This window comes from Coregonus lavaretus, assembly GCF_964263955.1.
Source record: "Coregonus lavaretus genome assembly, chromosome: 4".
Lineage (NCBI taxonomy): Eukaryota > Metazoa > Chordata > Actinopteri > Salmoniformes > Salmonidae > Coregonus > Coregonus lavaretus.
In genome coordinates, this window is record NC_139991.1 from 40,806,894 (window position 1) to 40,829,406 (window position 22,513).

At 45.1% G+C, this 22,513-nt stretch overlaps 1 pseudogene across 1 annotated transcript; it reads right to left on the reverse strand.

The window, feature by feature from the left end:
* Nucleotides 1-340: 340 nt before the first annotated feature.
* On the reverse strand, nt 341-21,729 carry LOC311127422 (coiled-coil domain-containing protein 80-like; annotated as a pseudogene). Its single transcript has 6 exons — nt 20,545-21,729; nt 20,305-20,461; nt 20,057-20,129; nt 1,192-1,295; nt 940-1,026; nt 341-647 (listed from the first exon to the last, which is right to left on the reverse strand). The product of its transcript is annotated as a coiled-coil domain-containing protein 80-like (transcript).
* Between the last annotated feature and the right edge of the window lie 784 nt (nt 21,730-22,513).

The window sequence follows — 22,513 nt, forward strand, 5'->3', positions numbered from 1 at the left end:
TCAGGCATAGTTTTTTATGACTTTCTCTTTTTACAGCTGTCCAAGTCTGTAGATTTAAAAGAAACCAGATGTCAACTTCACAATTATAGAAAATGACCTTTAATTTCAAAAAACATGTTAAGTATTTGTAGATATCTTTTGGAAATGTTGGCCATTTCAATGTTGGCCATTTCCACGCCTCTGATAATTTGATCTAGTTTGCAAAGACATTTATAATAAAAAGCCTTTAATGGTTATGGTTCCATCTGTTATTATGTCAAGCTTTTACCCACAACCATTTAACATTCATTTGAGCTTGCTGCCATGGTGTTTTTAAGGTCTTTGGGCTGTTTTCTCTCTTTTACTCCTCTGACCTGTGGTAAAGGTTGCGCTCGTCTGCTTCCTGATCATGACCTTGGTAACTACCGCCAGTATCCTCAGGACAGTGAATACCCAAAGTCCTCTGCAGCTTCTCCTCTTGCTGCCGCAGCTCCATGGAGTCCACCAGGTCATAGATGTTGGCCAGAGACCACATGGGGGAGGGGAACCAGGCATTCACGTCCCCGTCCTTCCCCACCACCAGCATACTGAAGTACTCCCGGTTGATCTTCAGCTGGTCCCGTTGACCACGTCCCGTGACAAAGGCTCGCTCTCAGTTTGGCTCTTCCCTGCGAAGAATAAAGGGAAGGTGTTTGTCCTGCCATTTTCCGATTATTTCCATCAACATTTGACTGTTAATAAGTAGGATCGAATCAGTGTGGGAAATGACAGAAGGAAATAGAAAGATAGTTTTTCTGTAGCGTATCTCTTGGGAAAAGTCTGTGTATAGGAATGGTTGGATCATTCAAAGGGATTTGGATTCCATTTCCTGTCCAAAAACACAGAATGCATGACATGTTGACATTGTCTGTTGACATGTCAGTACACAGTATTATCTTAGAAAAAAACTAACAAACTCACCATTGAGTGGAAACAGTTCCACAGAGCCTGAGGCTGAGGCTGTTGGTCCTTTTCCGATCAACTTCAATAAGGTAAAATGACGGATGCCTGTTGGAAAGACAAACAATGGAATTGAAGTATTTAGTCATTATCCTTCCATTACTTCTGAGTGAGGACTATTGTGATAATGGCATAATGTTTCTGTTTTTAACAACACTCAATAATCCTTAGACTAGTCTGGTCTGGTTGGAGATGTTTAACAGGGAGCCTGACCCATAGGACAGGCCTGTCATCTCAGCCCCTGGAGCTGCTGTTGAAAGGAGTAGTCATCCTCAGATGAAGTAGAGATGATCAGCAGTCTCCTTTTAGACATGAACCTGGTTGGGGTAAATGGCTCTATTATTATTTGTTATTATATGAAATACTTTCTAGAATACGTAACCCATCAGGACACAAATATCCCATAATGCATGTGTCAATTGATCACTACTGAACTACTAAACTTGGTAATCTGTGTAATCAAATGATTAGTGTCACCGGAAAGGCGAGAGAGATAACCCTTACATTGAGCTTTAGGTCGTAGTTGTCGTTGAAATATTTGACTAAAAAATAGTCAACTCAAAAATATCTCTCAAGAGACTGGAGCTTGAGAATCCAGAAATTAGACTTTATTATTGCGTAACAAAGCCGAGCCACTCCATGGAACGGCTGTCTCTCTTTGGCTTAGAGATATCTTATATACACACACAAATGCACAGTCATTTATACATAGCTTACAAAGCTACTCCCGTTAAGATCACTGATTAACATCTTTAACTGCCACGCCACTATTATCTTTGAAAGTCCAATAACACATGTTGTTGTACTCCAAAAGGCCATGGGCGCTTTTGCCTCTTTCCCTTATCTCATTATATTGGTGGCATGGCTCAGACACTTTAAAAAATAAAATACATACATTCATCAAAGCATGTTTACACATTGTATTGACTATATTCCTTATTTAGACATGCATCTGGACTTATAAAATGTCAATCATGTTTACTATATTTTATCTTTGACATTTCCCAACATTTTCCTTAATGATACATAAAATATTACCATATAATCCCCCCTTTGGGACATTCCAACAATGTCCCAAATAATACAAAGATTAATTTTTAAATGAATGTAAGCATGCACATTTACTCATTCTTATCCTTGCCATATGTGGTTACTTTTCATATGCATTTATTTAAACCAATATATATTCCTCATTGTTTGACCCATCCCGATGAGGACCCAGAGCCCAGTCAGGTATTGGATACAAGTTTGGAAGGTTTCCCTCTAAATTAACCTCCAAGTTTTTCTATTAGGCTTTGTAACCATGGCAGGCCCATCCACCCCCAGGAACAACTTCATACAAACATTCAGGATTCCCAAATTCCCAAAATGTCCCATATTCATTTACCTACTGTCATGGCGCTCCCTGAACTGGGTGTATTTCTTTATAAACATTGCTCCCCACTTTTGTTTAGTTATAGCATTTCCCATATATGTGTTAGTATCCTATCACATCAACATATGCAACTTTGTCTTAACAATAATATCTAGGACATATTAAGAATGGTGTCAATATCTTTAGCTTACATAACCTTTTTCACCCATATCACAAGTATTATAACAATCAAAATAATCAATATCAATATCTAATCCATTAATTGCAATGTCAACATCACTAAGCATTAATATTAACAAGTTATTCAGATCAATCAGTCCACTTATAATTTATAATCATAATCAAATGAATTACCCAAAACAACTTTGGAATGACAATTCTTAGTTAGTCACCTTTGTTCCATCATTCAAAGTTAAAACTCTCACCTTGGCACATATTGACACTGGCGGAATGTATATTTATATTATAATAATTCTAGCATTAACTTCCTCATAACGAGAATTACAACAGATCAGTATCTTAATGCATTCCTAGTCCAAATTACTATAAATTTAGTAGTGTATAATACCTCCTTAATCAACATACTACCTCAACTAACAGTCCCTTCCTCTACCGGCACTCAATCTTCTGGCGTCTTCATTATGTTTTTCAGATAGCTTCATAGTTCATCTTGGATTACCCATGGCAATGTCCCAATTCCAATGTCACACCTGAACCGCCCCACCTCCACCATCATTCTGTTTTGTCCATTTGCAAACCAGTATACCCAAACTAGGAAGAACGTTGCATTTGCATAGACCTCTCTCCTCCTGCTCACTCCACACGGACTCCTGTCACATTCTTGAGAGAAAAAGCACAAAAGAGAAGGCAATTGATTGCTTTGATTTGATGCTGGATTCAGGTCTCCTGGCAGAGGTGGTGTCGGACAGGAACGTCTTCAACGCCTTTGTTGTTCCTCTTCAGCCGGGTAGAGGGTTTTTGGTTTTTATTGAGGTTTACACCGTTCTGGACCGAATTATTTCTGCTATGCATTACGACACCATCCGTAGTAACCTCAGGAAAGGACAGATCATAACAGTTTAGTTGAGTTCATTTCCAATCCAAAACATCCCTATTAACATTGTCTACATGTCTTATGTTTCATCACTCATTCGTAATACCCATTTCTATCTAATGCATGATAGATTTTTCTTTGAGGGGTCCCTGTATTCCAAAGGCTATCTGTTTAAACACCCCCTATTTTCACATTCTCCCTTGAATTCTCCCAAACTATATAACCCAATTGTTTTACTTTAACATTCCTATATTTTTGCTCATAATCTATTTGACATTACTCTGGTGTTTCCCTTTTCCTATTCCAACAATTGCTTACACTTCTCTCCTCATCCTGGTTGATCATAAAATTGTTTATAGTTAGAATTTCCTAAATATTACAAAAGTTATGATTGAATCCTAGCACACAGTCCTAGTAACTGTGAAGATGTTGAACTACTGTTAACTGTTTAAAACGGAGATGTGGTGCATATTATACTATTTAATTTTATTTACTTTTAATGCAATATATTGTACTCATCTATACAAATCATTGTTTAACGGCTCCTTCAATTCCCTTTCTTCTGTATTTGGTATGGCTCTAACATGTACAGGGTTCAGTGCACTTTCCCAAGGAATAACTACTCCAATAACACTTCCCCCTGGAAATCTAACACTAAATACTACAACAAATTGTTTATCTAAGTCTTGGACTGTTCTCCTTATGTCTATGATTCACCTGTCTCTTTGTCACGATCGTCGGATATAGAGGACCAAGGCGCAGCGTGGAAGGTGAACATACTTATTTATTAAATGATACACGAACAAAACAACAAATCGATACGTGACGTCCACAGGTGCAAACCACAAACTAACACGGAACAAGATCCCACAAACACTGTGGGAAAACCACCTGACTAAATATGGTTCCCAATCAGAGGCAACCAGCAACAGCTGATACTCGTTGCCTCTGATTGAGAACCACTCTGGCCAACATAGATATACAAAAACTAGACTAGACACAACGAGCACAAAACATAAACTCTACACACCATAGCTCAACTTAAAAGAGTCCCTAGAGCCAGGGCGTGACAGTACCCCCCCCCCCCTAAAGGCGCGGACTGCGACTGCGCCTAAACATCACCGAACAGGGGAGGGCTGGGTGGGCATTCCTCCTCGGAGGCGGTTCCGGCTCCGGGCTTGACCACCACCCTCTACTAACCCCCCCGTAGTGCCCCTGGTCTGGTCTAGCCCCACTGGCTGGAGCTGGACTGGACTTCGGTGGAGCGGATTGCTCAGGCTCCGGTGTGGAGCAGCTGACCGGTACCTGACCAGGCACCGGTGAAACGGGCACGGGCTGGCGATGCGCACCACAGGTTTGGTGCGGGGAGCAGGAACAGGCCGGACCAGGCTGGCGACGCGCACCATTGGCTTTGTGCGGGGAGCAGGAACAGGCCGGGCCGGGCTGGCGACGCGCACCACTAGCCTGGTGCGGGGAGCAGGAACAGGCCGGACCGGGCTGGCGATGCGCACCACAGGTTTGGTGCGGGGAGCAGGAACGGGCCGGGCCGGGCTGGCGACGCGCACCATTGGCTTGGTGCGGGGAGCAGGAACAGGCCGGGCCGGGCTGGCGACGCGCACCATAGGCTTGGCGCGATGGACAGGAACAGGCCGGACCGTACTGGGAACACACACCACTGGCCTTTCACAGGGATCAGGAACGGGCCGGACCGGACTGGCAACACACTTCAGTACCTCTCGCCGTGCCTCTACATTTTCCTTCCCTCTATACACCAATGGCTCCCGTAACCCGGTGGCCTTCTCTCCTCGTCCACCAACTCGCCCCTTATCTGCCTCCAGTGGCCCCGTCGTCCCTGCCATGTGCCCCCCCCCCTAAACATTTCTTGGGGGTGCCCCTCGCCTGTCCGACGACTGCCCGGTTGGCGCCGCTTCTCCTCTCCTGCCTGGGCACGCTGCTTGGTCCTGTATTGGTGGGATATTCTGTCACGATCGTCGGATATAGAGGACCAAGGCGCAGCGTGGAAGGTGAACATACTTATTTATTAAATGATACACGAACAAAACAACAAATCGATACGTGACGTCCACAGGTGCAAAACACAAACCAACACGGAACAAGATCCCACAAACACTGTGGGAAAACCACCTGACTAAATATGGTTCCCAATCAGAGGCAACCAGCAACAGCTGATACTCGTTGCCTCTGATTGAGAACCACTCTGGCCAACATCGATATACAAAAACTACACTAGACACAACGAGCACAAAACATAAACTCTACACACCCTGGCTCAACTTAAAAGAGTCCCTAGAGCCAGGGCGTGACACTCTTTCTTTCATTATCTTAAAGTCACACTACCCCATGTGACTTCCCCATACTCTTTGTGCTGGTTCCTCACACACCAATACTATTTTAACCCTTGTATTTTAATAGTGATCCCTTCCTGCATTTTAGTTATGGTTCCTGCCTGTGCAAGAATATACATTCTAATCCTGTCTATATCCCTTCTATGTCTTGTTCTTCTGCTCTCTACTATTATCAGTACCCCATTCCCCTTATTCTCAGGGAACTAGTCAAGTACAGAGAAATCAATGATGAGGATTTCTGGTGCGTCTTGGAGGTCTTGAAAGTCTCGGTGGTCTCTTAGTCATCAATTTCCTCACTCTGGTACAATGGTTTAGATGATACCCGATCGCGCTCCCCTCTATCCGTACCGCTGTTGGTGTAACCTGGACGGCGATGTATGATCACTTTAGCTGTTAACCTTCTTCCATCACTAGGGTCTCCGGATCAGCCAGAGTCCCTCTCAATCTATCGACATCGGTCTGCGAAGTGTCCTTCAATCAGCCTACCCATAGGGAAGCTCAGAGTTACTACTGCAAAGACACAAGCACAGACGCACACAAAATACAACAATGCTACCCAATGGCTGAGGCTGGAACACTCCTATAGTGGGAAACATGGATCTAAGTATCTGTCTCCACCAATTTTACCATCATTAAGATAGCCAACAACACCTGGTACAGGCCCCTCCACATAGGGTATTTTCAGCTCTTTCTTCTGTAGTCTTTTGCCATCACATAGTCTCCAGGGCGCAGAGAATGCTCAGACTCCTACTTAGTTGGGCAGAGTTATCTTCACCCATGAAAAGAAAATCTTAAGAGCATTGTTAGGTTAAGTGAGACACAGTATGCTACTCATGTCCTCTCATCCGTCAAGAGAAGCCTTGAGATTATGAAGCACACCTGCTTCCAGCTTGTTGTAGTCCACTTATCTCATAGACAGACCACCTCTACACCATGCCTCCTATCACAAAAACAAAAAAGATTTAACCTAACCCATAACACATTATTACTACTGCTCATATCCTTAATACACCTTGCATATTTCCCCACAAAACCATAATAAAACATTAAAACCTCTGTAATCCCAATTTCCCCCCTTGGACACATGCATCACATCGTGATTCATGTGTACAAAAAAACAAAACAACAACAATATTGCCTATCAAACCTAAAATAATAACTAACCTTAAAATGACAACCCTTGAGCATATCTTTACTTAACTGTATCCCATAACACTATTCAAGGAATACCTCTCCTTCAGGACTAACCCTCTAACTTCATCCTTGTCCTGTTTGGACTAATTTATATATAGGATTTTTTCCAAATTATAAACTTCTTCACAATTATCCTTATTATATCTAACCCCCTAATTCAGCATGCCTCTAGAATTTATAGTGCGGGTGATCAGGTCACACTATAAAGCCAGGACAAATTTCAGAGGTCATTGAAATCATTCAATGAATTGTTTCATCCAATAGCATACTACTCATTAATAACCATCAAGACATTTCATAAATGTTGTATCCCGAGTGTACAGTAAGTCCTTAGTACAGCTCTTTTCAAAATAAATCACACATATTGTCAGAAGGTGTGCTGTGAAGGTGTGGTGCAGGAATCAAGCGCAGGACGCAGGAACTTAGTCCAATAGACTTTAGTGAACCAAAACTCAAAACGAGTCAAAAGAGCTTGGATACGAGCGATTACGCACACAGGCGTAACATCTAACAAAATAACAATAACGCACAAACACGTGCGAGAACTTCTCCAACACAGAGGAGAGAACGAAGCACAGACATACACGACAGCAAGTTCAGTCACACACAACACATGACAAACACAACGAGAACTTATAGGACAATAATGAACGCTAAACGATAACAGGTGTACAACATCAAGACAAAACCAAACGAACATCGAAACATACAATGGTGGCAGCTAGTACTCCGGAGACGACGACCGCCGAAGCCTGCCCGAGCAAGGAAGAGAGGCAGCCTCGGCCGAAACCGTGACAGGAATCAAGCGCAGGACGCAGGAACTTAGTCCAATAGACTTTAGTGAACCAAAACTCAAAACGAGTCAAAAGAGCTTGGATACGAGCGATTACGCACACAGGCGTAACATCTAACAAAATAACAATAACGCACAAACACGTGCGAGAACTTCTCCAACACAGAGGAGAGAACGAAGCACAGACATACATGACAGCAAGTTCAATCACAAACACAACGAGAACTTATAGGACAATAATGAACGCTAAACGATAACAGGTGTACAACATCAAGACAAAACCAAACGAACATCGAAACATACAACGGTGGCAGCTAGTACTCCGGAGACGACGACCGCCGAAGCCTGCCCGAGCAAGGAAGAGAGGCAGCCTCGGCCGAAACCGTGACAGTACCCCCCCCCTGAACGCGCAGCTCCAGCCGTGCGCCGACCCCGGCCTCGGGGACGACCAGGAGGATGCGGAGCAGGGCGCGTCGGGTGACTACGGTGGAATTCTGTCAGGAGAGACGGGTCCAAAATGTCTCTCCTCGGCACCCAGCACCGTTCCTCCGGGCCGTACCCCTCCCACTCCACGAGATATTGGAGACCCCCCATCCGACGTCTCGATTCCAAGATGGACCGCACGGTGTACGCCGGTGCCCCCTCGATGTCCAATGGGGGCGGAGGAGTCTCTCTGATCTCATCTTCCTGGAGTGGACCAGCTACCACCGGCCTGAGAAGAGACACATGGAACGAGGGGTTAATACGATAGTCACTAGGCAGCTGTAATCTGTAACACACCTCGTTCAATCTTCTCAGGACTTTAAACGGCCACACAAACCGCCGACCCAGTTTCCGGCAGGGCAGGCGGAGGGGCAGGTTTCTGGTAGAGAGCTAGACTCGATCACCAGGTGCGTACACCGGCCCCTCACTGCGGTGGAGATCGGCGCTCGCCTTCTGACGACGGATGGCCTGCTGCAGGTGGACGTGTGCAGCGTTCCACATCTCCTCCGAGCGCCGCACCCACTCATCCACCGCAGGAGCCTCGATCTGGCTCTGCTGCCATGGTGCCAGAACCGGCTGGTAACCTAACACACATTGGAAAGGGGTTAGGTTAGTTGAGGAGTGGCGTAGGGAATTCTGGGCCATTTCTGCCCAGGGAACATACCGTGCCCACTCCTCCGGCCGGCCCTGGCAGTATGATCTAAGAAACCTACCCACATCCTGGTTCACACGTTCCACCTGCCCATTACTCTCTGGATGGTAACCCGAGGTAAGGCTCACCGAGACCCCCAAACGCTCCATAAATGCTCTCCAGACTCTGGAGGTGAACTGGGGACCTCGATCAGACACAATATCCTCGGGTACCCCGTAGTGCCGGAAAACGTGGGTGAATAGAGCTTCGGCGGTCTGTAGGGCAGTAGGAAGGCCCGGCATAGGGAGCAAACGACAGGCCTTAGAGAACCGGTCCACAACGACCAGTATAGTAGTATTCCCCTGCGAGGGGGGAAGGTCAGTGACGAAGTCCACCGAGAGGTGAGACCACGGTCGTTGTGGAACGGGCAGGGGTTGTAACTTACCCCATGGCAGATATCTAGGCGCCTTACACTGGGCGCACACCGAGCAGGAGGAGACATAAACCCTCACGTCCCTGGCTAACGTGGGCCACCAGTACTTAGCACTAAGGCAGTGCACTGTCCGGCCAATACCAGGATGTCCAGAGGAGGGTGACGTGTGAGCCCAATATATAAATCGATCCCGAACCTCGAGCGGGACGTACGTCCGACCCTCCGGGCATTGAGGAGGACTAGGGTCGGTGCGCAACGCCCGCTCGATTTCAGCATTGACCTCCCACACTACCGGTGCCACCAGACAAGACTCCGGCAGTATGGGAGTGGGCTCCACGGACCTCTCCTCCGTGTCATACCGCCGAGACAGTGCGTCTGCCTCGTTGCGAAAGCACGGCCCCTATACCGGCCTCTGACGCGTCCACCTCTACCTGAAATGGTAAAGCGGGATCCGGATGCGCCAGCACTGGAGCCGAAGTAAACAGGTCCTTCAGTCTCCCAAAAGCCCTGTCCGCCTCGGCTGACCACTGCAAATGCACCGGACCCCCCTTCAAAAGAGACGTTATGGGAGCTGCCACCTGTCCAAAACCCCGGATAAACCTCCGGTAGTAATTTGCAAACCCCAAAAACTGCTGCACCTCTTTAACAGTGATTGGAGTCTGCCAATTACGCACGGCTGACACCCGGTCAACTTCCATCTTCACCCCTGACGCAGACAACTGATAACCCAAAAAGGAGATCGACTCCTGGAAAAACAGAAATTTCTCTGCCTTGACATACAGGTCGTGCTCCAACAGCCTCCTCAACACTCGGCGCACCAGGGCCACATGCTCGACTCGGGTAGACGAGTACACAAGAATGTCATCTATGTACACGACCACCCCCTGCCCCTGCATGTCCCTGAAGATCTCATCCACGAATGATTGGAACACTGAAGGAGCGTTCATCAACCCGTATGGCATGAAAAGATACTCGTAATGACCCGAGGTGGTACTAAACGCTGTCTTCCATTCATCGCCCTCCCTAATGCGTACCAAGTTGTAAGCGCTCCTGAGATCTAATTTTGTGAAGAAACGCGCCCCATGCAATGACTCCGTCATGGTCGCAATCAGAGGAAGTGGATAACTGTACTTCACCGTGATCTGATTGAGACTACGGTAATCAACGCACGGGCGTAACCCTCCATCCTTCTTCTTCACAAAAAAGAAACTCGAAAATCTCCTTGTCTCAGAGATTCGTCTATGTAAGTCTCCATAGCTCTCTTCTCCTCTTGAGACAGAGGATACACATGGCTCCGTGGGAGCGCAGCTCCTGCCTGGAGGTCTATCGCACAATCTCCCCGCCTATGAGGAGGTAACTGCGTCGCCCTCGACTTACTGAACACAATAGCCAAATCCTCATACTCGGGGGGAATGTGCAATGCGGGCACCTGGTTTGGACTCTCCACCGAGGTAGCCCCCACGGAAACACCTAAACATCGCCCCACACACTGGGCAGACCACTCCATCAGAGCCCTCTCCTGCCATGAAATAGATGGATTATGGATACTCAACCAGGGCATTCCCAGCACCACAGGATACGCAGGAGAGTCGATCAGATATAGTTGGATAATCTCCTCATGACCCCCCTGCGTACACATCCTAAGTGGTGCTGTGACCTCCCTGATCAAGCCCGATCCCAACGGACGGCTATCTAGGGCATGAACGGGGAATGGGACGTCAACAGGAAGAAGGGGAATCCCTAATTCTAAACAAAATGTACTATCAACAAAATTCCCAGCCGCGCCTGAATCTACTAGCGCCTTATGCTGGGAACGAGGTGCAACCTGTGGAAATCGCACAGGTATACAGAAGTGCGCAACAGAGAGCTCTGGGTAAGTGGGGCGCCTACTCACCTGGAAGGACTCCCCAGTGTGGAGCCTGCCGTCTTCTCCCCTAGGAGACCCTCCCCAGCACCTAGCCGCGGTGTGTCCTCCACGGCCACAGTTGGTGCAGGGGACGGCCCCCCTCGTGCTCCGACCCCTCCTCTCTCTAGTGCCAGCACCCCCGAGCTCCATAGGGCTCGGCTCGGAGGTGCTGGAGGATGGAATGGACGGACCCCCTCGGAACGTCCGCGGGTAGCCAGCAGGGTGTCCAGCCTGATGGACATGTCCACTAACTGATCGAAAGTGAGGCTGGTATCCCTGCAGGCCAGCTCCCGACGGACGTCCTCTCGTAGACCACAGCGGTAGTGATCGATGAGGGCCCGCTCATTCCACCCTGCATCCGCCGCTAGAGTTCGGAATTCTAAAGCGAACTCCTGGGCGCTCCTCCTCCCCTGCCGGAGGTAGAATAGACACTCCCCCGCCGCTTTCCCCTCAGGTGGATGGTCAAACACAGCCCTGAAGCGGCGGGAGAACTCTGAGTAGGTGATAGTGGAGGCGTCTATTCTCCTCCACTCGGCGTTGGCCCATTCCAGCGCCTTGCCGGTGAGACAGGAGATGAGGGCGGACACGCTCTCGTGTCCCGAGGGCGCCGGGTGTACGGTGGCCAGGTATAGCTCCACCTGTAGAAGGAAGCCCTGACACCCGGCAGCGGTCCCATCATATGCCCTCGGGAGCGAGAGCCGAATTCCCCTGGGTTCCGGAGCTTGTATGGGCTGACTGGCCGATGGTGATGGCACGGAAGGTGGAGGTGTGGTTGTCCCTCTGGTCTCCCAGCGTTGAAGCGTGTTGATCACGTCCTGAAGGGCGGTCCCGATATGTAGGATCTGGTCGTTCTGCTCGCGGACCCGCTCCTCCAGAGACTCAGGTGCTGCTGCGGCTCCTGCTGATTCCATCTTCGGTGTGTGATTCTGTCAGAAGGTGTGCTGTGAAGGTGTGGTGCAGGAATCAAGCGCAGGACGCAGGAACTTAGTCCAATAGACTTTAGTGAACCAAAACTCAAAACGAGTCAAAAGAGCTTGGATACGAGCGATTACGCACACAGGCGTAACATCTAACAAAATAACAATAACGCACAAACACGTGCGAGAACTTCTCCAACACAGAGGAGAGAACGAAGCACAGACATACATGACAGCAAGTTCAATCACACACAACACATGACAAACACAACGAGAACTTGTGGTCCTCTGTAGCTCAGCTGGTAGAGCACGGCGCTTGTAACGCCAAGGTAGTGGGTTCGATCCCCGGGACCACCCATACACAAAAAAATGTATGCACGCATGACTGTAAGTCGCTTTGGATAAAAGCGTCTGCTAAATGGCATATTTATTTATTTAACTTATAGGACAATAATGAACGCTAAACGATAACAGGTGTACAACATCAAGACAAAACCAAACGAACATCGAAACATACAACGGTGGCAGCTAGTACTCCGGAGACGACAACCGCCGAAGCCTGCCCGAGCAAGGAAGAGAGGCAGCCTCGGCCGAAACCGTGACACATATTTACTTATCCCTCAGTAAATAAAACCCAAATTACATGTGTATGCCCCTTTAAGATATTTCACTTCCATCCGATCACAAAACCCAAAATAGAAATAAAATCCTATACAGAATAACATTTCATACTAAGTAGTTTGTTTGTGGTTATTCGAACACCATATAGTAAAACAATAAACAAACAAAAAATGGCCAGGCCTTATTTATTTGGGTAGCTCCCTATGACAACCTAAAAATAAAACTACTTAATTTTACTAACTAGTTCCACCCTAGCCTACATACTTTGTTAACATCCCAATGAGATATAAAGAAATCCCCATGTTCCTGGAAGAGAAAGTATACATGTCGTTAACATAGAATCAACAATCCAAAGATAGTAATTACACACAAAACATCATACATATATCCCCAGTCCTATCTCATCAACAATCATTCGTATCAATCTCACTCCTCAGAACTACTCCCATCGTTCAACGTACTATAAACAAATTATCGTTATCTGAAGCAATGAACCATCTTCATAACTCACCGCTGTTTAACCAAACTATATAATGTCATAATAAAATGATCAATTATCAAATATCGTTCCTTATTCAACTATCGAGACATGTTCTTCATTAGTAAATCGTCTCCACAAAGCAATACTACCTAATAACATATTCTCATTCTCCTAAATATAAATAATTACTTCTATTAAACAATCCCATTCCACATCAAGTCAACCTGTCTCATCACCCAATTAACTTACTTATTTTTTTTTTAAACCCTCTACAATATCTATCATACTCTACCGCTAATTTTCCTCATAACGGTACCTCAACAGATGACAAATTATTTTACATTTATAGTAAAAACCAATAAAACATCCAATTCACCGATATGCAATTTTAATTACTATGTTATCCTATCCGACATGGATTGGTAGGACAACATCTTTCCTATAATGTTATCAATGAAACCAGTAATTCACGTCAATAGCATCAATGTAAAAGATTTGCTTTCTGTCCCTTACTGGATTCGAACCAGGGACCCTCTGCACACATCGACAACATTCACCATCGAAGCACCGTTACCCATCGCTCCACAAAAGCCACGACCCCTGCAAAGCAACTACTTCCAGTTCATAGAGCAAGTGACGTCACCCAACGAAAACCTCACTAGCTCTCACCGCTAACTAGCTAGCAATTTCCTGCCGGCTCGGAGGTGCTGGAGGATGGAATGGACGGACCCCCTCGGAACGTCCGCGGGTAGCCAGCAGGGTGTCCAGCCTGATGGACATGTCCACTAACTGATCGAAAGTGAGGCTGGTATCCCTGCAGGCCAGCTCCCGACGGACGTCCTCTCGTAGACCACAGCGGTAGTGATCGATGAGGGCCCGCTCATTCCACCCTGCATCCGCCGCTAGAGTTCGGAATTCTAAAGCGAACTCCTGGGCGCTCCTCCTCCCCTGCCGGAGGTAGAATAGACACTCCCCCGCCGCTTTCCCCTCAGGTGGATGGTCAAACACAGCCCTGAAGCGGCGGGAGAACTCTGAGTAGGTGATAGTGGAGGCGTCTATTCTCCTCCACTCGGCGTTGGCCCATTCCAACGCCTTGCCGGTGAGACAGGAGATGAGGGCGGACACGCTCTCGTGTCCCGAGGGCGCCGGGTGTACGGTGGCCAGGTATAGCTCCACCTGTAGAAGGAAGCCCTGACACCCGGCAGCGGTCCCATCATATGCCCTCGGGAGCGAGAGCCGAATTCCCCTGGGTTCCGGAGCTTGTATGGGCTGACTGGCCGATGGTGATGGCACGGAAGGTGGAGGTGTGGTTGTCCCTCTGGTCTCCCAGCGTTGAAGCGTGTTGATCACGTCCTGAAGGGCGGTCCCGATATGTAGGATCTGGTCGTTCTGCTCGCGGACCCGCTCCTCCAGAGACTCAGGTGCTGCTGCGGCTCCTGCTGATTCCATCTTCGGTGTGTGATTCTGTCAGAAGGTGTGCTGTGAAGGTGTGGTGCAGGAATCAAGCGCAGGACGCAGGAACTTAGTCCAATAGACTTTAGTGAACCAAAACTCAAAACGAGTCAAAAGAGCTTGGATACGAGCGATTACGCACACAGGCGTAACATCTAACAAAATAACAATAACGCACAAACACGTGCGAGAACTTCTCCAACACAGAGGAGAGAACGAAGCACAGACATACATGACAGCAAGTTCAATCACACACAACACATGACAAACACAACGAGAACTTGTGGTCCTCTGTAGCTCAGCTGGTAGAGCACGGCGCTTGTAACGCAAAGGTAGTGGGTTCGATCCCCGGGACCACCCATACACAAAAAAATGTATGCACGCATGACTGTATGTCGCTTTGGATAAAAGCGTCTGCTAAATGGCATATTTATTTATTTATTTAACTTATAGGACAATAATGAACGCTAAACGATAACAGGTGTACAACATCAAGACAAAACCAAACGAACATCGAAACATACAACGGTGGCAGCTAGTACTCCGGAGACGACAACCGCCGAAGCCTGCCCGAGCAAGGAAGAGAGGCAGCCTCGGCCGAAACCGTGACACATATTTACTTATCCCTCAGTAAATAAAACCCAAATTACATGTGTATGCCCCTTTAAGATATTTCACTTCCATCCGATCACAAAACCCAAAATAGAAATAAAATCCTATACAGAATAACATTTCATACTAAGTAGTTTGTTTGTGGTTATTCGAACACCATATAGTAAAACAATAAACAAACAAAAAATGGCCAGGCCTTATTTATTTGGGTAGCTCCCTATGACAACCTAAAAATAAAACTACTTAATTTTACTAACTAGTTCCACCCTAGCCTACATACTTTGTTAACATCCCAATGAGATATAAAGAAATCCCCATGTTCCTGGAAGAGAAAGTATACATGTCGTTAACATAGAATCAACAATCCAAAGATAGTAATTACACACAAAACATCATACATATATCCCCAGTCCTATCTCATCAACAATCATTCGTATCAATCTCACTCCTCAGAACTACTCCCATCGTTCAACGTACTATAAACAAATTATCGTTATCTGAAGCAATGAACCATCTTCATAACTCACCGCTGTTTAACCAAACTATATAATGTCATAATAAAATGATCAATTATCAAATATCGTTCCTTATTCAACTATCGAGACATGTTCTTCATTAGTAAATCGTCTCCACAAAGCAATACTACCTAATAACATATTCTCATTCTCCTAAATATAAATAATTACTTCTATTAAACAATCCCATTCAACATCAAGTCAACCTGTCTCATCACCCAATTAACTTACTTATTTTTTTTTTAAACCCTCTACAATATCTATCATACTCTACCGCTAATTTTCCTCATAACGGTACCTCAACAGATGACAAATTATTTTACATTTATAGTAAAAACCAATAAAACATCCAATTCACCGATATGCAATTTTAATTACTATGTTATCCTATCCGACATGGATTGGTAGGACAACATCTTTCCTATAATGTTATCAATGAAACCAGTAATTCACGTCAATAGCATCAATGTAAAAGATTTGCTTTCTGTCCCTTACTGGATTCGAACCAGGGACCCTCTGCACACATCGACAACATTCACCATCGAAGCACCGTTACCCATCGCTCCACAAAAGCCACGACCCCTGCAAAGCAACTACTTCCAGTTCATAGAGCAAGTGACGTCACCCAACGAAAACCTCACTAGCTCTCACCGCTAACTAGCTAGCAATTTCCTGCCGATAATATTCAACTTCCTACGACTTCCTACAAAAACCTGATCCTTGTACACCTAACGTAACCCATAATGTCCCTTATAGCGCTCTCACGTTTCAGCAAGCCCCAATGGTTAACACCCGCAGACAAAAATGGAAATTCTTAAATTTTTACTAGCAGACCTACTAATAAAACACACTTTCAAACAACGTTCTGCATTTACCTCTATCATAGGGTTTAAAAACGAACTTAACAACATTAACCATCCTAAATTGCTGTAGTAACGTCATGTTTGGTTCAGTTGATCTATTACCATATAAGACATTCACTTCTCCATGCGTCGTGAACTATATCCTATTTCTCTTGTAATCAACTAAAATCATAGCCACAACCATCACTCCGCCATTATCAGAATGAATGAACTATCCTTTCTAAGTAAGCTACAAGTAACACCAAACACTTGCTGTAGTTTACCATCATATATTGAAATCATCCATTTATCACGATCCAATTTATTTATAGACATATTCCACCATTGTCACTCGATTAATCTAGCAAAACCTTATTCAATGACTAAAAAATTACTACCACGCACTCTTCTCTCCATAACCATTAGTTAGTCATTTAGCTGATGCTCTTATCCCAAGCGACCCACATTTAGTGAGCTCATACATTTTTATACTAGCCCCCCTTGGGAATCGAACACGCAACCCTGGCATTGCAAGCACCATGCTCTACCAACTGAGCTACAGAGGACCACAGATGAGCGTATAGTGCCTTTTTCTGATAATGTTATAATTGTAGCCTATTGCATTACTTTAGTTTAAAATATAAGTTTGTTTATTCAACAAATCTAGAACCCACTATAAATTGGTGCTATTCCCTCAGCATAATAGCCAAAGCTCCTTACATGCCCTAGTTCACGTAACGAAAATACATTATCATTCTAGAATTCACCAACTATTCGCATACATTACTGGTGTCACGCAAACTATAGAATAAAGTAATAACAATTAGAATTTTGTCAAATAAATGTTTTCCATCCAGCTATTCAAACTTGCTTCAAATATCTCTTTCAGCTCGATACAGTCAAGCAAGTACGACTCTCTTTTACCCGGAAACCAGTTCATGGCATTAGTAAAATCTATTCACATCCCAACAATAACTAATAATATATTTATATTCATATTATTAAAATACCTTACTTTCATTCCAGTCTACCTAAACAATTGAAATTATGGCCATAACTCTATCGCAATTGCCAGTACGCTATTCAAATGTATTTAACTGTCCTTTCTGACTATAGTCACTCCTCCTTCTTTCCCGTTGAATAAGTGAGTCCTTCAGTCTGAAAAGACGCAGGCTGCTAAATCGTCCAGTCTTATCCTGAATGTTCCTTCAATCTAAACAACCTACAACCATAGCTGAACTATACTTAGAAAACCTAGACTCTAATCAGCGATGCAGAATCTATGCTTTATTGAAATTACAAGTTAATCCTCCTTTATTCCAATGATAATGGTCAGTAGTTTTAGTATCTGGCACATACCACACTTTATCAGAAAATAGCTTTGAAGGACACAGATCTCACACACTCAACGTAAACAACTTAACAGTCAACGAGTCAAACCCCACATTCATTGATTCGGAACCAAATCTAACGACCTAACCAAATGAATTATATTTTCCCCTAATATACTAAAATTCCTTGACTATATCACCTCTGCTTCTGAAATAATAGATAGTTTATTATAATGCTTAATTCTACCACATGCCCTATGTACTCTCTCCCATTTCCACGTACGTCTACGTGTTTGGACAAGTCAACACCTATAATTTTATCCAATCCCTCGTATTAAATTACACTCACATAAAATTCTTTTTATTCCAATATATTCATATCTACCAAACCATTCATGTTTCTAATGATTCTTTATTGCCACAAATCAGTTAATCACAATCTAGTCTCAGCGGAACGAACAACAAATCACCCAAATCCTTCCCCTCAGTCATAGAATCCTCCCAGAATCGTATAGGCTGGTCACTATTCACTGATCTCACAAAATTCTATGACAGGCATTGTTGTATGAAACTCCAAGATATCATTTACATGAAAAGCTTATTATTCCAACGTATATATAATTATCATACACACCTCTATATCTTGAAGCCTTAGTGACTGTTTAACCCGTTCACCTACTCAGGATGACCTAACTTTTTTTACCTGATCAACCCTGCCTAACTTTGGCATCACCACAAGACAGGATAATTAATGCCCCACCTACCCGAGCAGACCTCTAACAATGAATTCCTCATTAGAGCGGTAACCGTAGGTCCCAAATTTAGCTAGCCACCTGCCCGTTCAGCCCTCTGGAGCGCTAATTTTAGCTCTCCAAAGCGGTATCCACAGGATTTCTATTTATTTAGCCCCCTAGGTGATCCACTTCCTCTACACACCTGGACTTTTACTACGCTTTCCTAAGCGACCTGTAAATTCTTCCCTTCTTCTCTGATTCACTTCCTCGCCACAGAAAACAAGCAGTATTGCACAGGATTTCGCCTACTTAAGCAGCCTATAAACGATACACTTCCTCGACACGTTTATAGCGGTATTCGTAGGACTTAACATGTTATTGTCTGATCGCTCAACCAGATGGACAACCGCCCGTGCCGAAATGACCCAGACAAAGCGATCAGCTGGATGAATCAAATGAATCAAATGAATCAAATCAATTGGACAGACGGTTCAGCCGAACAACAGAGTGATATCGACATGTATTCTTAAATTCAAAAGCTCCCAGTCTCTAATTTTCTGGTTCTTAAATTTGGAGAGACCTACTTGGTATTTCTGCAGCTGATGCCGTGCCCCAGATCGAACCACACAAACGTTTATACTATATAAGTAAGAACTTGGCTTACCTTTTAAAAGCGGCCGCTTTTGTTTGTATGGTCCGTCCAAGCCGTTTCATAACTGCAGATGTACACCGTCTCTGGACCCTTTTTTTTCAACTCCTGGCAAGCTCGCCAAATATGTCGTGGAAATATTTGACTAAAATATAGTCAACTCAAAAATATCTCTCAAGAGACTGGAGCTTGTGAATCCAGAAATTAGACTTTATTATTGCGTAACAAAGCCGAGCCACTCCATGGAACGGCTGTCTCTCTTTGGCTTAGAGATCTCTTATATACACACACAAATGCACAGTCATTTATACATAGCTTACAAAGCTACTCCCGTTAAGATCACTGATTAACATCTTTAACTGCCACGCCACTATTATCTTTGAAAGTCCAATAACACATGTTGTTTACTCCAAAAGGCCATGGGCGCTTTTGCCTCTTTCCCTTATCTCATTATATTGGTGGCATGGCTCAGACACTTTAAAAAATAAAATACATACATTCATCAAAGCATGTTTACACATTGTATTGACTATATTCCTTATTTAGACATGCATATGGACTTATAAAATGTCAATCATGTTTACTATATTTTATCTTTGACATTTCCCAACATTTTCCTTAATGATATATAAAATATTACCATATAGTCAGTCATAGTCATGGAGAAATCCTTGGAGGACATCCCATACTCCTTTATCAGTTGAGAGATGAGATCTGGGTCAGTGAACTTATCTGGTAGTGAGGTGAATTGAGGCTCAGAATCTGGAACAAATATAGAAATCCAGTTTTACGGTAGGGAAGCTCAAAGAGGAAAAAGAGATGTTTAGTTAACATTATAACGACACTATAATCCTGAAGATACATTTATTTAGGATCAATTTATGATCTATCTGAGAGAGATGGAGTCAGTAGACACAGACACACACAGCAGCAGTACCAAGTTGGTAGTGGTGCAGGGTGAGGGTGGTATCGGACCCTGAGCTCAGGATGGTTGCCATAGTAACTTTCCTCAGGGCAAGGTCACAGAAATGAAGCTCGTTCTCCTCCCTCTGCTGGACATACTGAGGTGTGCTGTCACTGGGCGTGGCTATCACCTGGATCACAAATGAACCAACACATCTATCACAAACAAACAGATTGATTGATAGACTTAAAAGTTACTCATAAAAGCATTTACCATAAGTCTTCTGTTCCCCTTCAAATGCTCTACAAAGTCCATCAGTGCTTTCTTGTCGTTCTCATTCCCCTCTCTGTGGGATTTCTTCCCTCTCCCTCTCCCTTTCTTCTTCTTCCCATCATTCTTCCCTCTTTTGGATTTGTTTTTCTCTAAGGATTCTCCTCCCCCACCAACGTCCTCTGGTTTAGGCCTATTATCACTCAATTTGGCTACAGTCTTTTTTTCTCTTGCCTCCACAGTAGAGTGGTATGTGTTTCTTTCTGTAGCAACATTTCTACTATTCTTTTGGTTGTCCTCTCCGACAGCTTTGGAGTTTGCCTTCCCTGTGATTAATATTTGTGTTCCTTTTGAATCAATGGGCTTCTTTCGAATGACGAACCTGGAGCGACCACTGAGGATGTCCTGAATTTTGCTCTTCGGTGCAGCCTTCTTGTCCACAGGCTTCCTCTGGACGACAGAGGTAACGTTTGCCTGCATATGGAGACTGAACACCTTCTTTATCACAGGAATCTTTTTCTTCACCATCCTCTTCTTGATGATTTTACATTTCAGAGGGGAGCCCTTCCTGGTGAGTTTTTCCAGCTTGCATATGGGGAACTGATCAATGACCTCCAGGATGGCCTCCCCACGGACGGGGTAGGGGAACCGCTCACTCACCCTCAGATTCTTCTTCATGACTAGCATGGAAAAGCCTTCGTCCCCCAGCTCCAGGTAATGCAGCAGCTTTGTGACCATGTCTGGGTCGATGCTCTCCACAGTGGCCTCTCCCTGGAAGGTGGTCTTCCTGATCCTGCCTTCCATCATGGCGTTCTGAATGATGGTGACCATAAAGGTGTCCCTCTCGGCCAGGCGGCAGTTTAGCCCCTCCTGCTCCATGTCCTGGATCTGTTTCTCCATCATGCGGAGGTAGTTATCGCTGTGAGACGGGGCCGTGATCACCCACAAACGCTTCTTACCTGCAAAATCAACCAGAAATTCTTGTTCTGGGTCGAGGCTTGCTGCAGGACTGTCTGGGTTTCCCTCTCCGCCACCCCCATGATCTTTCTCCGGAGCCAGGACACCAGCAGGTTCTTCATACTGGGGTCTGGTCTGATGTCTGCCATTCCCTGGCCGTGGGGCGGACACCCCTGGGCTGTGACTCCACAGAGAAACCAGGACAAGCAGAGCAGAGAGCAGTCGAGACATCCTCAGTGGGGTGGTGGTCACTCTACAATCCACAGGGAGAATGCCTCAGAGCAGACAGCTGGAGTGATAATGTCTCTCACCAGCAGAGTGGGTTGACTGGGGATAAGGAGGAATACACTAATCCACGGCTCCTGGTTCACATTATACTCTGAACTTGTTCCAGGAATCTCCAAGAATCTTTTCAGCTTCAAAGCATACTCTCTCAAACAGCATGTTTGGTGGTAGCTCCTCTTCAGACTGCCTTCAATGTGTTAGAGGCTGAGCTATAGAATAACAGAGAGGAGGAGAGAAGAAGAGGAGGAGAGAAGAAGAGGTGGAGAGAGCAGAGGGGGTAATGAAACATGATCTTTTACAGATTCTAACATCAAATAGTGCAGGAACAAAACAAGCATCCATCTGTATTGTACATCTAAAATAAACACAGGATATATTTCCTGACAATTAGAACGTATGTAAACATCATGCAGTGCACAGGAACACACATTTTCTTCAACGCTCATGAACAAAGTTACTTAGGTTCGTATGGTGATCCAGAGAGGTTTGAGACAGAGAGAGGCTTGTTTGGTGCTTCATGCCTTAAAGGCTACCATATCTGGGGCCCATTAATACACAATACACCCAGCATCGCCTGATCTCTACACTCTTAGAAAAAAGGGTTCCAAAAGGGTTCTTTAATTTTAGTTATTTAACCTTTATTTAACTGGGCAGTTAAGAACAAATTATTATTTACAATGACGGCCTACCCCGGCCAAACCCGGACGACTCTGGGCCAATTGTGTGCCGC